Genomic DNA, 17,684 nt, shown 5'->3' on the forward strand with positions numbered 1-17,684 from the left:
TAACCCTGAGGATCGCCTTCCATTTCCATGCGATTTCCCTTCTCACTCCCTTTCCCTCCCACCTCTCATCCCTGTTTAATGTAAATCTTCTTCTCAAGCTCTTCGTCCCTACCCTGTCCTTGTTTACTCCCCTTATATCAAGGGGGTCATTTGGCATTTGTTTTTTAGGGCTTGGCTAGCTTCACTTAGCATAATCTGCTCTAATGCCATCCATTTCCCTCCAAATTCTATGATTTTGTCATTTTTTAATGCAGAGTAATACTCCATTGTGTATAAATGCCACATTTTTTTTATCCATTCATCTATTGAAGGGCATCTAGGCTGATTCCACAATCTTGCTATCGTGAATTGTGCTGCTATGAACATCGATGTAGCAGTGTCCCTGTAGCATGCTCTTATTATTATGCACATTATTTATACACAAATGACAGTGGTCTCCCTAGTCTTTTGCTTCTAAGAATTTTTGCTGTACTCACTTCCTCTGCATCTCCCATCAGTTCCTGTAAATCCCTCCTCTGTGGAGCTGTTTGATGTAGTGACATGGAATGTGCATACCCCATGTCTTTATTCCTGTGATTTCCTTTGCCTGAAACACCTCTTTGCCCTGTCTTGGATATTCAGTGCAAGTATCACCTCCAGGAAATCTCTTGAACTTTTGTAACCACCCATTCCCAAGTCTCTTTTACCTTCCATCTCGTGGTCCAGGCTTCTAAAACCCACTGGATTTTCTGATGTTGAACTCATACACTAGTGTATTGATTTATCTTCTGTCAGCCTCACCACTGTTTTGTGGGGGCTTGGAGGGCAGAGACCAGATCTCATTCATGTACCTTATATCTAACATTAGGTTCCGAAGGGCTCAGTCATCATTTATTGGATGAATGGATGGATTCCTCAGTGGCTCAAGAGCTTTTCTCCTATTCCAGGCCCACCTTAGGGATCGACAGCTCTTCTTCTTCCTGTTCCTAAAATTGACATACTTAGTCTCACAGTTGACAACTTGCATGTGGCCGTGGATCAATCCAATGTAGAGATCGAAGTAACCACTAAGGGAGGAGAGCAAGAAGGACAATGGGACTGTAGTGTCCTTTCTCCCCATCTGGCCTCCCCAGCAGGAGTCCCATTTCAACCTTCCACCGCTTCATTCCTGACTATGGTAGTCATTGGCAGTAGCTTAGAGTTGGGTGCTTTGGCCACAACTGTGTGGCAGGTAGCAGTGAACGTTGAGTGTGCTGAGCATCATCTCAACTTCATCCTCATAGAACCTGAAAAGAGGGCACCACCTTCTTTGCTCCAGACCAGGAAACTGAGGTTCAAGGAAATAGGTTTCGTGGTTAGGAAGTATCAGGGCTGGTGTACAGACTTGGAGCTGTGGGATTCCAAAGCCTCCCTCCCCGTCCCCTGCAGTGTACCTTTCCCTTAAAAGGCACCTCAATTTAACCTCTGAAGGAACTTTTTGTCTCATACATTGCTGGAGAAGGGGTTAGGATCTGGTTCAGGGCTGTCTAATAGAGGGAGCATTCTGTGACAAGCTAAATGTCCTGGACTTGTTTCTGTTTCAGTCCGTACTCAGAGCACATGCCACTTATGAACCCATAAAATGTGGCTATTGTGACTTATTTAATTTTAATTAACCGATTTAATCCAAATAGCCACATGTGGTTAGTGCCCACGTCAGTGCAGACTAGAGTCAGTGTCGGCCAAGTTCATCCTGGGTAAATGTGCAGTGTGGGTTGGGTTAGCACAGTTTTCACAGAAGAATTGGCATCAAATTCCAAGCAACCTGATTAGCCACCAATTTGTCCTGGAATCGGGGACTGTATTGCATCACTGCGATGAGCATTGCTGACAGCTTTCAGGCTTGCATTTGAGGCCACTGGCTCTTCCAGACTCCCAAACAAGGCAGAGGGACTCTGGAAGGCCTTGGAGAGGAAAGGAGACATGGAAGGGAAGACCCAAGGGACCTCTGATGGCGGAGCTATTAGATATTTACTCTAGTTACACTTCTCTGGGCGCTTGCCTGTGATCCTTCTGGGGATGTGGGATTGCAGGGCTGAACTTGGCTTCTCAGCTAGAGTTGCCGCTGGAGCGTAGGCTCCCAGGAAAATGCCTGCTCTCCTGGGATGTGGTGGTGTGGGCTGTTCAGCTGGAGGCAATAGGCAAAGTGGTTACTAACCAGGGATTTGAGACTGCACATGCTGGTGTTAAGGCTTGCGAGCTCAGTGGCCTTGGGCATGTTTCTTCACCTCTCCGTGTTCAAGTTTCTCCAACCATATCATGGGGTTAACTTCAGAAACCCACATCCTCATTAGGTTCTCGAGGGAGTTAAACAAGCGAACACATATTAAGTATGTGCCTCACTAGCACTGAGCAGCCAGTGATCCTTGTGGTTTTAGGGCACTGGTACAAGACTATGATGCCACAGTTTCTGATCAGCACAGCCCTTAATCTTCTGCTCTTGGCTTTTTTTTTTTCTTTCTCTATTTCTTTTTCTTTTTCTTCTTCTTCTTTTTCCCCTTTACCATCAGTTTCTGCCTTTCAGAACTCAAAATACTTTTGGGAGCTTTGCAAAAATTTGCTCCCAAATCCTGGGAAAGGATGTCTGTTTTCTCTTCTCATCTCCCTCTCTCTGGATATTTATAGTTCTGGATCGAAAAGAGCTGCTTTGATTTCTCAGAATAGTTTCCACAAAAGTGTGGTGTTGGGCGGGCAGGGCCGGGTGGAAAGAGTGTTAGACTTGGCATTGGAAGGCCTGGGTGTGAATCCTGCTTGCCAGCATTGTGACCTCCAGCCCCAGGCCCATGCCAGGGAAACCCCTGTGCCTCAGTTTCCTCATGTGTGTGTGGGGATGGGGCATAGTCAGATGACATGAGGCAGTGACCCCTCTGCATAGAGAAGACGGAAATACCAGTTACAGCTGAGCATTTAAATCTTTCTCCAACTTTGCGATGTTCAAACTCACAAGTTGAAAGCTACTTGGGGCCCTTCCTGGTTGGATTTGAGGCTGGCAGCTTTCTGGAAGCAGTCTTCAGAGCTCTGCAGTTAAGGCAGCTGACCCTGTCTTCCTAGCTCTCCCATGTTCTGCTGCCAAGGGTAGACTACTGGAGCAAAGCTTAGGAAAAGAACAGACTGCAAGCTGAGCTTAAGTTTGCCCTGTGGGCATCACACCAGGAGAATTGTTCCCCAGAGGCAGGGGGGGTGCTAGGTGAAGCACTGACTTGAGAAGAATAGCTTGACCTCCATGGTTAGTGGGGCAGGTCCCCTGCCTGTGGCTCTCTGACTCCCTGAGGCTCTGTGTAGGGTAAGGTGGGGGCCAACTCCTGGACTGGGAGAATATTTCTTTCAGGGAAGGAGAAAACAGGGAAAAGTTGGCAAATTGTAGGAGACACATAGAGAGTCCCTCCATCTCTGAACACAAGGACAGTGTGGGATACTGTGTGAAGTCCCAGGCAAGTAATGTGAGGGGAAAGCCTGGGCCTGCAAGAGACGGGCTCAAATTTACGTTTTGTTATTTTCCAGCGTATGACCTAGGATAAATGTCCTCTTATACCCTTGAGTTGCCCATTATTAAAATGGGGATTAAAGGTGAGGCATTTAATATTGGGAGAAATATATGCCAACCTTTTTTCCCTGTGGCATTTTTAATAAAGAACACATTGTGTGCTCCTGTGATGACTTGCTTTGCTATTTGCAGAAGGCTTCATGGAGCCATCGCAGAGTTTTGGGACGGTGCTGCGCTGGGTTGGTGGGGGTGAAGGCTGGTTTGGTGGTGGTAACAGTGATGGTATTTCTGGGTCAACTTGTGAAGCCCTCGATCCTGTGTACTGGAAGGCCCAGTATCTAGGGTGAGGGTAGAGGTTGAACTGTGTTCCTCAGAAAAACTTATGTTGGAGTCTTCACTCCCAGTACCTCAGAAGGTGACTTGACTTAGGGATAGAGACTTTCTAAAACTAATCAAGTTAAAATGAGGTCACTAGAGTGCGTCTTTCATCCCTGAGAGCCACCACTTTCTCCTGGGGACACACAGGTACACTGATGCCTGCCCTCCTGTTCATTAGTGGTGAGGTGACATGGGAAGGTGGGTGGCAACTGCTGCTATCCATTCTCTTGTCCTGTTCTCAGCTCCCAGCTGGTGGGTTCTGCCCCTCAGCTGCCCACTCTCTTGATGCTGAGAGTCTCTGGCAGCAGCAGCACACCCACAACCCCGAGAAAGCTTGGGGGCAGATCTTTGGGCATGGTTCCGTGATACAGCTGTTCTGGGAAAGCCTCCCTCTGGCCTGTGCTTTGGGATGAATTAATGAAGGAACCCATCTTTACCAGACACCTGATTTTTGCCTGCTCATTGAATCCAGTACTGTGAAGTTGGTGTTATTATGCCCATTGTGCAAACTGCGAAACTGAGCGTTGGAAGGCACAAGGAACTTGCCCCAGGTCTCCTGGCTTAGCAGTGGTGATGCAGGAATGTTAGTAAGTTGCGTGATCTCAGACCCCTGGTCTTCCCTACAACTTGGTGCTGCATTTGGAGAAGAAAGGTGGGTTTTCAGCTTCCAAACGTGGAGTTAACTGCATGTGGCTGTGGGCAGAGGTACAGAAAGGGCCTCTGCAGGGCTGCTGTTCAGAGAGTCCTCTGTCACCTCCCCTTCTTCCCCTCCCTTCTCACCTCCACGAAAAAGGTGCCCAGCAGTTACGGAGGCTGCTGTTTCTTCATGGATTTTTAATAAAGATGATAAATGAATGAAGCATTGATAAGAAAAGGCAAATGGTATTTGGGTCATGCATTATTCTAGTAAAATGTATTTTTCACTGCAGGTCTTAAGTGACTTTTTCGTTAAAATGCCATCACAGAAGGAAAGGTTAAACAAAATGAGTTTTCCATGGCAGAAGCGTCAACCAAGGGGCCTCTCTGCAGGGCGAAACTCTGGGACAGCGGCCCTATAGGCTTTGCCGACTCTGGGGTGGCAGAATTGTGTTCTGTTGTGCCAACACAATTTTCTCCCAGCAAGAAGAGTGGCTCCCTGAGAAAGGCTGGCAGGAATCTCAGTATCCTGCTCCCTGGAGGCCTGATGGGGCCTGAGGACCTAAGAGAGTGGTCCCTGCAGCACTGTTAAGATGAGCAGGCACATGAGCCACCCACTCCCTGGCTGGCTGGGCCTCTGTGCGGTGAGCTGCCTCTGTGTCCTGTGCCACTGCCTTGGGCCTGCAGCCAGAGGGGACTGGTCAGAGCTGTGTTGGGCAGAGCTTTTCACAGGCTTCCTGTTGGCTCTGAAGAAGGCTTCTCTCATGAGCAGGACCCCGAGAGCTTCCCTTGATCTGATGTTTGCAGGTCCTGGGCCTTAAAGACACTGGGTATCACCTGGTGAATTGCTTCTCATATTAAGGTTATTTTTTCCCTCCCTGAATCTTCTTCGAGCAAATGTCTTTTTTTATGCTTTGGAAAGATCTGTCATAACCATTGTGTACATTGCACCCTTCTTGTCCTGTTCCACTCCATATGTTGAACACTCAGGAGGGTGTCCTTGGTGCTAGGTCCTGTTCTTAGGTCTGAGGGCACAGAGATGATCACGTCTCAGTCCCTGCTGTCCCCAAGCTCCCCCGTAAGATGGGAAATGAGCAGACAGTTCTAGTGTGAGGCCAGCAATGGACGGTGAGATGACCCCCACCCTGCGTATAAAAGCACCTTCAGAGTCAAGGGTTCTGGGTCCAAATGACACCAACCTTGGACACAATTTCTTTGTCCCTCTGGGTCCGAGATTCTGTAGAGCGTAGATGTAAAATTGCAAAATTAGATGTAAAATAGCAAAAATTGAGGGGAAGGGGAAGGCAGACGTGATTATTGGGCTGAATTTTCAAAGGCTGGACAGCCATTTGCTAGGCAAACATTAAATCTCTAGACCCACACTTAAGGTGGACTTGCTGGGTGCAGGGTCACATTCCTGGCATTCCATCCCCCTCAAGCCTCTGCTCCCCTCCTGGTGGCCTGTGTGGGAGGTGCTCTGACCTGGCGCACCTCTGCACCTCTGTTTTCCAACCCTGGAAGCAGAAGCTCCAGTGATGCCGCTGAGGAGGTGCTGGGGCCGAGGTGCAAGCCTGGGCAGGCTGAGGCTCCCACACCCAGGCCCTGTGGCCTGGCCAGGAAGACATTCCAGACTTGGAGGTGAGAACGGTGCTGCCCTGGCCATGGGGCAGGATGTGGGGGCTGCAGCAACTTCCTCCTTGAGTGCAGATGTTAGTTTCCCCCTGAGGTGCCTCTCGGAACCCTAGCTCTCAGCCATGGCACCGTGGAGAGGCAGGAACGGTGTATCTCCAGGGTGCTTTCCTGGCTAGGGAAGCTGTCAACTGAGAGCCTTACCCAGTCCTCAGGCTGCTGGGGCAGCAGCCAGGAAACTCTGAGCCCGTGCTGGACTTTCCATCCCCATGTCTGTGAAGATGGGTAGTGAACGCCCCTGATTCCAAGTGTGAGGGAGAGCCATTCCTGCCGCCACTTGCCCCAGGCCTGGGGCGCAGCCAGCCTCTACCTACGAGGAGAGCCCCACCACACCCTGTTTGACACTTTGGATGTATTGAGACACACAAGTTGGGGTATGGGCAGGCATCCAATAGTGTGACTTGAGCCATTTTTCTCTCTTATCTTTTTCTAGAGAAATGGAGTGTCCTATTACACCAGTTACCAGGTACTGCTTTTTCTCTATTTTAATATGCCACCAATCCTACTACTCAACATTGATTTCATAATACTTTTTCAGAGGGGAAAACTACCGCGATGGAAGTACATATCAATAGTAGGATTCATCTCCGAAACATTGCAGTGTGAAAAAGAAATGAGCATCTTGGAATCCAGGGGAGACGGTGTTTTCTAAACATCATGGCAGAGACAGGGCACCGTGTGGGGAGCTTGGTGGCACTGGCAGACCTGGAGAGGGCAGAGTGGTTGAGGCCCATGTCCACCCAACCTGCCGCCAGCTGACTTCCATTTCAATCATTCGGGCCCACTTTGGGGGCAGTTCAAGCAGCTCAAGAACACTCATAGCTGAATTCTTCTTCAATTGAGTTGGACAAATAATCAGCTTCCACTTGAAGCTGGGGAACTGTTGGACTCAGTAGATTGACAAGTGCTGGCTGCGGTCACCAGGAATGTGGGCACGTCTTCTTGATGGTTGGTGGTCATGAGAGCCAGTCAGGTGGCATAAAAGTACCTTATCTTCAGAGCCAAGGGTTCTGGGTCCAAATGACACCAACCTTGGACACAATGGCTTTGTCTCTCTGAGTCTAAGAGTCCCCTTCTGTAGAGCCAAATTAGAAATTAACAGTTCCTGTGTGCTTAGCATATGCCACATATTGTCCTGTTTTTTTACAAATAACTGTTGTTATCCTAGGAGGTAGATATTGTTATCTCCACTTTTCAGATGAGCAAAGAGAGGGACTGGACTTTTTCCTAAAGACATAGCTAGTAGGTGGCAGAGATAAGGGATGAAACCAGTCTCCCTAGTTATAGGGCCTGTTCTTTTCACAGGTTACTGGGTCAACAGCAGTAATTGCTGCACTTAAAAAAAAAAAACAAAAAAATTCTAACAAAGGCCTGGGGGTGTGGTGAGTGGTAGAGCACTTGCCCAGCATGCGTGAGGCCCTGGGTTCAATCCCCAGCACCACACATGCATACAAAAAAAAAGGAAATCAAAACAAAACAACTAACATGAAAAATGAAATCTAACACAGAGCTCCAAAAATTAAACAGATTTTAAAATGGGGGTCTTTCTGGTTAGGGAAGGGAGAGGCTCAGATACTCTCCTGTGTGAAGGAGCCTGGAAGTACATCTGTGGCATCCTGAAGTTTCTTGCAAGAGCCTGAAAACAGCTGGACTGGACCATCTCCAAGGGCCATCCAGTGCTAGTGTCCTGGGACTGCATGGGAAAATCACACAGCTTGCATCAGAGTCTCATTGAGTCCCATGGTCCTCCTGTGCAGACTGATGACACGCACCTCTTCTATCTAATATCCTTGAAGTATTTGTCCAACATTTAATTTGTTGGGAATAGGGAGAAACATTTTCTGGTAATAAAATCTGTACACCTTTTTCTTTATGTTCTTTAGACTATAAAATGCACCGAACATAGCATCTGAAATTATTTGGGATTGTAGTTTTGCTGCATCTTTTTCTGTCGTTCGTAACTGGATGGCATTAGCCACTTATGAACTAAAGAAAATGGTGGCTGACACTGATACCTCAGAAGTATTTTCTGTGTGCACATACTGCCGTGTTCTGCTTGACCCCAGAATTTCAGCTGATGCTGCCAACTTCAAGGTGCTGGCAGCTGGCAGTGGGGTTGGTGAGGTGGTTGGCAGTTGCCTGGGTGCAGCCTCCACATGCAAACCGAGAAGATACTCAGCAGAGGTGGTAAGTTGGAGCCAGCAAGAAATTTCACATTTGTATTTACTTTACTCAAGGCCGCCATCTTGCACAGAAGTGAGAATGAATTATTTTTCACGAGTTATGTGTATTTCATAATTACCCATGAATGGAAGCCTAAGTTAACTGGTGCCATGTTGGGGACTTACTCCACAGACACTTTTGCAACCTCCGTAATGGCGCTCCAGGCAGACATGGTGATTGTCATACAGCCTACCCGTGGCTGGGGTGCAGGGTGTGTGCTAAGAATTCTAGGGGTAAACTTCGTGTGAGTGGAATCCCCTATAATTTTATAACCTGCACACCCCTGATGGCTGACTCCCTAATTGAGCATAGGAGTTTGACCTTCTCTACTGCATGGTGGTGAGAACCCTGGGATTATTTTGGTCCCCATCTCACTGTGCTTACTTGAGCAACTAATATCACTCCCTTCTCTGCCCAAGTTTCCTCCTTTGAACCTCAAGTTTTGTCCATGGAGCCTTCTTAGGTCCCACCAACTCTACCTGATGATTTTGCTTTATCCATGGACTTAGCACTCTGTTCATTTCTGGTGTTGACTTGTGTCTGATCTAGGCTCTAGGGCTGTTGAAACGACAGGGGATGCAAACCAGATTTATGTCCAGATAGTCCTGCATCACATTCTCACAGACCTCAGCCTCTTTCCCATAATATGCTGAAAATCTTTGGAGAAGAGTCCATCTCTTTGAGACAAGAGCCCTTGGTCCAGCCAGGCTGTTCCATCTGACCATGGAGCATGTCTGAGGATGCCCGTGATCTGATAAGCCTCTGGCTGAGGGAGGTGTATCCTTGCAGGAAGACTTGCCCATTACTTTAATGTTCTGGTAATTCCATTAAGGAAATGAGGTAAGTCTGGCAGGATGTGTACTTGGTGGGTGTGTTCATTTCCTAGGGCTGCTGTAATAAAGTACTGCAGAGTGGGTGACTTAAAACAGGAATTTATTCTTTCAGAGTTCTGGAGTTTAGAGCTTGGAATCAAGGTGTCTGCAGGGTATCCTCCCTCTGAAGACTCTAGGGAAGAATTCTTCCTTGGCTCTTCTGAGCTTCGGGTGGTTGCTGGCAATCCGTGGAGTTCCTTGGCTGATGGATAGATCGCTCCAATTGCTGCCTCTGTCTTTAGATGTCTTTCTGTATGTATCTTTGCATCTCTGTTTTCTCATATTATAAGGTCATTGGTCATTGGAATAGCGCCCATTCTAATATGCCATGACCTCATCTTAACTAATCACATGTGCTATGACCCTATTTTCAAATAAAGTCACATTCTGAAGTTCTGGGTGGACATGACTTTTTTTTTTTTTGATGCAGGGGGCATTATGCAACTCAGTGCAATGGGCCACATGGGCTCCTAGTGCACAGACCACCACTAGTGTAAGTCTCTTAGAACCTCTCATGGGTGTCACTAAAGGTATGTAATCTGGAATCTACTTCTTTACTCCCTTTAGATACTGGAGCTACTGATACTGGTTATTCATTAGCAAGTTCTTGAAGTGCCCTGAATTCCTCCAGAGCAAGAGGTGTGCCAAGTGCCCTTTTGCATCTTCCTTGACCACACTGGACTTCTGTTCATTTATTCATCTGACAAATAGTTTTAAACCTTCTCTGTGCTGGGTATGTGCGACATCAGGAATGCTGTGTGAATGGGGGTGATGAAACTTTTGTTTCAGTGGCTGTCACAGACTTTGAAGCAGCAGACATATAGGTGTGTAATGAAGCATCAGCCAATGAGAAAAAGCCATGGGAGGTGGGGAAGCTTCTGCTTTATTTAGTGAAGGGAGGGAGCTCCTCACCTTGACCATGATCGTTCAACTCCTGGCAGCAGGTTAGAGTCTGGACCAAAGGTTTCACAATTTAGCTCCCAGCTCCCGACCCAGACGTGAGACAACCAGAAGACCTTACCTGTGCTGTGGGGATCCCTGTGCCTCTGACAGATGGCCAGGGTTGCCACTCTGTCCCAGATCCTGTCATCTTTAGCTGGTGCCAAGGCAGGATTGGTTCTGCACATGATTCAGACAGTGAAAATGATATTGTTAAGCCTTCTGAAGTCCAGAAGAGAAGCGCAGTAAGGAGGAAGCACAGTACTGGAGGAAGGAGATTGACTCCCGGTGACGGATCACCATGGCTGTGTGAACTTTTGCCAGTAATTTGACTTCCCTGAACTTCAAACTCCCCTCTAGAACATCGGAGATAATACTGCTCATGTCAGAGCTCTGCAGTGAAGATTTGGTGAAGCAAACCTGTCATGTAGCTCTCGCTCACAAAGATTAGCTCATTGTTCACTTGTAAATACCCCTCCATAAGACAATCACACTCTGTGGACCAGGGAAGCTTCCGAAATCTGTCTGGGCAAACAGCAGGTGCTCATTAAACTTTTGTGGATGAATGGGGCAAGAGGAGTGAACGTCGGCTTATTTTGAAGTGCCCAGTAGCACTGCTGATTGGAAGATCTAGGGCAAGTGAGTTCTTTCCCCAGACCCACACCAAAAGTGTCCTCTCTCCTGTGCCGGCCTTGCCTTCCATATAGGACTTGAAGTTTCCTGGGAGGGCTGGGAAAGGATTGCACCAAATGTCTTTGCCAGGCATGGATCTCAATCTGTTGGAAATTATAGGATTCAGGGAATTATTTCGCAGAGAATAACTCACTTTCCCCCAAACAAACTGAGCAGGATAAAGTCAAACCAGAACCCAGGAGGGTTTTGTCACTGGAGACTTGTGCTGGATTGTGGTCTTAACTGCACTCATTGGGCACATGCTCACTCCTGGCTGATGCTCCCCTAGTCTGACTCTACCAAACACTGGGGCACTAGAGTATGGATTCATCAGGGTTTGGGGAAGAGAAGACACTGACTCCCGCAAATCAGAGGAATACTCCTGAGGTAGGATTCCTGAAAATAGAAGGGCCTGGGTTCTTGACAGCTTGATTGGCATGAATAGTAGTAGTGGGCAGAGTCTCCCTCTGCCCTACTGTGGCCAGCCAGGACTTCCATCCGGGGTCCTTAGTAGGATTGATCATCTTGAACCCTTATTGCAAATCCTGATAGCTCCAAGTTTCTTAGCTTCTTGGAGTCTGCTTCCACACTTGTAGAATGGCAATAACGATGCATAGATTTGGTTGAGTATTGTTGGTAGGATTCAATGAGACCATTATTCCAAAATGTGTAGGAAGGTGTCTACAAGGGTAGGTCCAAGAATTGTTTCCTGACCAGCATGATGCTCAGCACCAGCCTCTGCTGCCCTTCACCCTTTTTTACTGCTCCTTTTAGGGTCCTCATGCCCTTGCTGGGGACCATGGGTTTGGACACTGCAGGCCTCAAGTCTGGCTGTTCATTCCTTTCCATGAGATGTCTATGGAGAGATGGATGTGGATGAACCATGTGAGGGAATCAGCCCCACTTCCCCCCACACAGCAGAGACAGTGCCAGTTCCCAAGGCATGTTCCCTGGAACACTGGTTCCCTGCCAGGCTCCACAGAATAGAGTGCTGTGGACAAATACATGTGAGCATCTTTTGGGGGAATGACCTAAATATAGTCATTTGTAACTATTTGTGGGTAATAGTTCCAAGGACCTTACTCTACTCTGCAAGGATACCAAAGTCCAAGGATGCTCAAGTCCCTTATATAAAATGTCATAGTCTTTGGATGTAACCCACGTGTATCCTCCCATGTACTCTAAATCATTTCTACATTACTTATAATACTTAATACAATATAAATGCTATGTAAATAGTTATTCTACTGTGTTATTTAGGGAATAGCGACAAGAAAAAGTGTGAACATATTCAATGAAGATGTCATTTTAAAAAATATTTTCAGTCCATGGTTGGTTGCAGACAGGGATGGGGAGCCGCGGACATGGAGAGACAACATTCATTAACTATACTACAGACTCAAAGACTCTGGATAGTAAGAAATCCTGGTTGATTGCCAGGATGACTGTCCTAAATCAATGCAACTACAGACACTTCTCTTCCAACCCCTCCCCATCATTTCCCCCACTTAACCCCTGTTAACAGCCCCACATTATGTCTGTCCCAGAAACCATCCTGGAAACACTCAGAGACACAGAGAAGGCATCTTGAAGCAACGTCTGTTCCCACTCACTGTGACCCCCATTTTTCTCTGCAGCCCCTCTCCACACAGTGACTATGCTCCTTACAGTGGCTCCTCCTGCAGCAGAGGCTGAGCTGGGGCGAGGGGGAGCAAGCTGACTGGGGAGATGGCTAAGGAGGGTTCGGGCAGCACAGCAGCGGGAGCTGCGGGGAGGCCACACCTGGAGGCGTTACTTTCACAGCAGGTGCGTGGGTGCTGGGTATCAGCTGTGCAGAGAGATGAACCTGAGCGGAGGTGGGAAGAAGCCTGGGTGTTAGCAGAGTGTGTCGCTGCCCGGGAGCCCATGCTGCTCATCAGAAGATTGATTCCACTGGCCTGTAACCGGCAAATCCTTTTGTAGTTATGAAGTGCTGTGCGGGGCCAGCGGTGCAGAGGGAGAGCGGTAATCAATGTATAATTACGACAGCATCAGGCAGGCAGAGCTGGGGAGCAGCTCGGTCTTCTGCGGCAAATTCTCCAGTGCTCCCCGAGGGCTGTGCCCATGCATTTTCTAGGAGTTAAATGGATTTCTGGGCCACTTTTGCGGACTTGCAATCAGGGACATGCAGGCGGCCTTAGCAACCAGCAACGAGTGACTGGAGCTTAGCAGAAAGTGAAACTTAAAGCCTGCCTAGGATGCAGCAGGGACAACTAGCTGGTCAGCAATGACTGCTAGGGTGAGGGACCCCGGGTGCTGGGGAGCTTGGTGTTCCGCAGTCCTCTCCCCATTTCTCTTTCTGCTATGGGCTTGCCCATGGGTCTCTCTCATTTCTCCTTTCAATGAGTGACAAGGGCATCTTCCATCTTAAGCTGTTTCTCCTATCATGTCCATGGAGACAGGACCTCAATCTTGGATTCCCTCTGGCTTTGGGGATTCTGGGAGAGGCCCGCAGAAGGAAGAGCCGATGGCCCTTGTCTCAGCTGCTCATTGACAAGGCAGGGGCTATGGAGGGGACTGGGAAGCATAGCCCTTCTGGATAGCAGTTTGGGTTCTCAATCAAGAAGGCAAAACATAATGGATGGGGCTGGCCTGAATCCTGGAGCAGGCCAGAAAGTATGACCAGAACACCAGTGTGCTAGGAGCCACTGCAAAAGTATTACATTCATATGGAAATTGGGCTCCTACTGTTCACTTAGGCCCATTTGGGGACTCAAGTTACAAGACTCCCGGAGAGTTCCCATTGGTTGGGGAAGGATGGTAGGAGGGTGTTCCGGGGGAAGTGGAGCCCCCCGTGTCCGGGAGGGACACATGTGTGTGTGTGTGGACCGGCTTGTTAGGGGGACGCACACGGCCTCTCACAAAATAAAACTTTGTTTCAGTTCCATCTGGCTTGTGTTTTTGTGCCCAGCCGGGTTGCAGGATCGCAAGCCGGCGTGCACTGACAGCGACCCGCGAAAGCGCCCAGCAGGAAGGCGGCAGGTGAAAACAGCAGCGGGCAGAAGCGGAGCCAAGGCTCACGCGGCCCCGCCGTCCAGCCTGCAGCACCAGTGCCCAGCCCTGGAGTACGAGAAGACCCCTGTTTGGGGAGGGGAGAGTTGTGATTAAGACAGGGGAGTGGGGCTGGGGTTATGGCTCAGCGGTAGAATGTTCGCCTTGCACATGCAAGGTCCTGGGTTCCATCCTCAGCACCACATAAAAATAAATAAATAAGTACATAAAAGTTATTGTGTACAACTACAAAAAAATAAAGAAAGAAAGGGGAGGTAGGCTTTACTTTAGGATAGTTCTCTGCTTTGAGAGTATTTCAGAATTGCTAGGAGGCGGACTGAAACGTAGATGGCTCCGCCTCACACCCCAGCACTCCTGGTTCAGAAGGTGGGTGATGGGATCCAGAATTTGCGTATCTCACAGGTCCCCAGGAGATTCTAATTCTGTTGGTTCCAGGTCAATAGCTTGAGAACTTGTGTTCAAGACTAAACTCAAGTAAGTAAACCCAGTCAGCAAAGCACAGAGCTCTGCCAGGGTTTGGAGCTCAGATACCCTGCAGCTGTCTGCAGGCCCCGCACGGGAAGCTGTGGCTCCTGACAGTGGCTGACCTGCCTGGAGTGGCTCAGGAACAAGAGGCGTCAGGACTGGCAGTGGACAGAGGCTTGGAACAAAGGGAGGCTGGACCTAGTGTGTATTAAAGAGGCCTCTGTCTTCCTGAGAAAGGCCAACAGAGTTGCCCAGAAGCCAGAACACTGAAGCCAGCCTCTGGCCAAAGACATGTGAAGTTGGGTGAGGGGTCTCTGAGAATTGCTCTGCCTCAGCGGTGGCACATCCCTCCAGCGTGTCCACAGTAAGCCCTGCCTGTGGAATCCCTACCAAGAGCCAGGCTGCAGGCTGAGCGTAAGATGCTTTCCTATATTCAATCCTAACTACGAGGCTCACTGAGGCTAAGTAACCTGCCCAAGGTCTCATAGTCCTGAGGAAGCTGGGTGGGGTCTGAGCACCATATTGTCCCAACATGCTGTTTGCACTCACTGAACTGCCATTTGTCACACCTGCTCCCTACCAGACCCTGGGGCTGGGCACTGAGGATGCTGGATGGATCAAACCCGGGCCGGCTTTCACAGAGTTGCTGTTCTTACTGAGAACATGGAAACATCAACTTTAACGTGCGAGGGTGCAGTTGTGAGTGCCCAAATGCATATGGGAGCTGAGGGGGATCATTCACTTTCTCAGGGTCCCGGGCTCCTTTTCCACAGTCCGGGCCTGGCAGGTGAGGGGGTGGGTGACGACAGCTCTCACGTGATGCAGCTCACTGCCCAGAAATTCGGGCTCCTGGAGAAGACAGGAGGCTCTGGGGCTATTACTCCTTTGCCTTCTTTTCAGTGAATACACTTTTAAACTTGTAATTTTCCTTTTGTGAGATTCCCACCTAGGAAAGGAGCAATCGCCCGGTGCCTCTCAGGGTGGGCCCTCACCAGCTTTTCCAAAATCTTCAGCCTGCTTTGTTCCCGCCAGGGGAGTAAGCGGTGATGTCCACCTGGTGGAGGCCCCGGCACTCTTAATTCTGAGAAACCTGAGCGAGGCCAGAGTTCTTGGAGATTTCCAGGCTTTGGGGATCTCTGTGTGCTCCATGACTTCACCGAAGACCTCAGGCCTTCGAAGTCCTGGTGGTGGAAGGAAAGGGGTGGGGGGTCGAAGAGGGTGGTCTCGAGTTCCACTTGTACATTTTTTTTTCAGGATGGGGTGGAGCACAGTTTGTTACATATGATGAAAGCAAAAAAATCAGGTTTGGACCATGTCGAAATAGCAGCTTTATTTAGTTTACTTTTCCTTGGAGAGAAATGGAGTATTGAGCTGACCCACTAAGAAAAAGTTTGTTCTTCTTTATATAAATAAAGTGAGCTCATTGTAGAGAATTTGAGATGTATTTTTTGGTGTATTTCCTTTCCGATTTTTGTTAATCGGGGCGGGGGAGGTTGAGGGTATGATCCAGAGTTGTTTTTATGTCTGTATTTGAATTAGCCACTGAAATGTGACTGTTTCAGAGAAATGTTCCGAGTCCTCCCTTCTACTGGAGTTCTTACTCTCCATGGTGCTTATTGGGATAACAATTAAATCTCTATGAGGACAACTATTTGTTTATGTGCCTGACCTCGATAGACCTATGGAATTCAAGATGACCCCATGTAGTTATTTAAATTAAGTAAAATTAAATCAAATAAAAAAACTCAGCTCCTCTATGGCATGAGCTACATTTCAAGTGTTCTGTAGCCACAGGTGGTTTGTGGCTACCAACTGAGACTGTGCAGATCCCCTGCTCCCCTGGGGGCTCACAGCTGAGCCGTCCCCACCCCTGGTCTTGTCTGTAGGGTACCTTGGTTTGTGATGCCCTGTAAAGTGCTGGTCAATTCCATACTTCCTGGGCCTGCCACCAGGATCTTGCCTTTAACTTAAAGGAACAAAGCCTGCCCTTTCTGTGGCATCTGCCACTGTGTAATGGAGTCTTCTCCTTTTCTAGAAGGTTCCATCAGGATGGCAGGCAGCTGGGCTTTTTGTGAAGTCAGACCAACCAGGAGAGGCCCTCGACTTTGTTTCCCCAGCACCCCATCCTCCCCTGCCCATTCTGCTTTAGGGCAGGCTGACAAGGGAAGTGCCTACAAGGATATTTGTGGAGGCCAGGTCTCCTACAGAGGGAGCAGGAAAGGAGGAAATGCTTGGGTTCAAACCGGCCACTAGACTTGCTAGAACTGTTCAAAGAAGGTGTTGCCTGGAAACCACCACCTGACATAAATACCTCCTGTACCATGCACAACATGGAACAGGCACAGGAGACAATGGGAGAGAGCTGAAGGCCAGAAAAGCCAGCCTGTGGCCACCAGACTGGGGGGTGGAGAAGTATGCAAGGGATAACGTAGCCTGAGCCAGTGTCAGTCTGGCTAAGGACTGGACCAAACATTCCATTTAGATGGAAATAGCTCCTTAATGAGGCTTGAGCATGAGGGACAGAATGGCTCCACATCGAGTGTTTGGCACTGATGCAGAAGAAGATGCCTAGAATGTGGATAGAGCCTTCTTAGGTCATCTGCTGACCTATCTTCCTATTTTATCAATTAATATTAGGTTTATAGCAAGTGACAGAAAACCTGGTATAATGGTAGCTTTAGCAAGACGGAGTGTGTTTCTCTCTCAGATTTAAGAAGTCTAGAGTTAAACTCTCTACAGGGGGTCTTCCTATTCCAGTATTCAGGGCCTGGGCTCTTTTTTAGTTTATTGACATCATCATGAACATAAGGCTTCCACATTGTGGTCCAAAATGGCTGCTTCCATTCCAGCCATTATGTGAGCATTCCAGCCAACTAAAAGAAAAAGGAGGAGGACACATCTCTTCTCTTTATGGGCAATTCCAGGAAATTACTTATATCCTCTTATACCCTATTGTTAAGCATATAATCACAGGGCCACACCTAGCTTTAAGGAAGGCTGGGAATGGTAGCCCCCCAACCCCCACCCTGTAGCCATGTACTAATTTGGGTATTCTAAAGAGATATCTCTGCCAAGACATCAAATATAAAGTATAAATGTTCCTCCACTTAGAATGGAACCATGTCCCTATAAGCCCATCGTAAGTTGATATAGCATAAGTCAAAAATTCATTTAATACACCTAGCCTATCAAAGATCATAGCTTAGCCTAGTCTACTTTAAATGTGCTTTGAAAAGTTAACATCAGCTTAACATTAG

The 17,684-nt window shown here is 48.2% G+C and overlaps 1 protein-coding gene and 1 long non-coding RNA gene across 9 annotated transcripts in view; both read left to right on the plus strand.

The window, feature by feature from the left end:
• Galnt18 (polypeptide N-acetylgalactosaminyltransferase 18) overlaps nucleotides 1-17,684 on the plus strand; it is a 331,708-nt gene that overhangs the window by 51,226 nt on the left and 262,798 nt on the right. The gene's annotated exons all lie outside the window — the stretch shown is intronic.
• LOC144377097 (uncharacterized) lies at nucleotides 5,504-9,692 on the plus strand. 3 transcript variants are annotated; one of them, XR_013437758.1, is made up of 3 exons: nucleotides 5,504-6,154; nucleotides 6,639-9,268; nucleotides 9,374-9,692. It is a non-coding gene; the product is annotated as an uncharacterized LOC144377097 (long non-coding RNA). The 3 variants fall into 3 exon arrangements; XR_013437760.1 differs by having other exon boundaries at nucleotides 5,524-6,154; nucleotides 6,639-8,392; XR_013437759.1 differs by lacking the exon at nucleotides 9,374-9,692 and having other exon boundaries at nucleotides 5,524-6,154; nucleotides 6,639-8,392; nucleotides 8,978-9,367.

Source organism: Ictidomys tridecemlineatus, chromosome 4 (assembly GCF_052094955.1).
Source record: "Ictidomys tridecemlineatus isolate mIctTri1 chromosome 4, mIctTri1.hap1, whole genome shotgun sequence".
In the NCBI taxonomy this organism is placed as follows: domain Eukaryota; kingdom Metazoa; phylum Chordata; class Mammalia; order Rodentia; family Sciuridae; genus Ictidomys; species Ictidomys tridecemlineatus.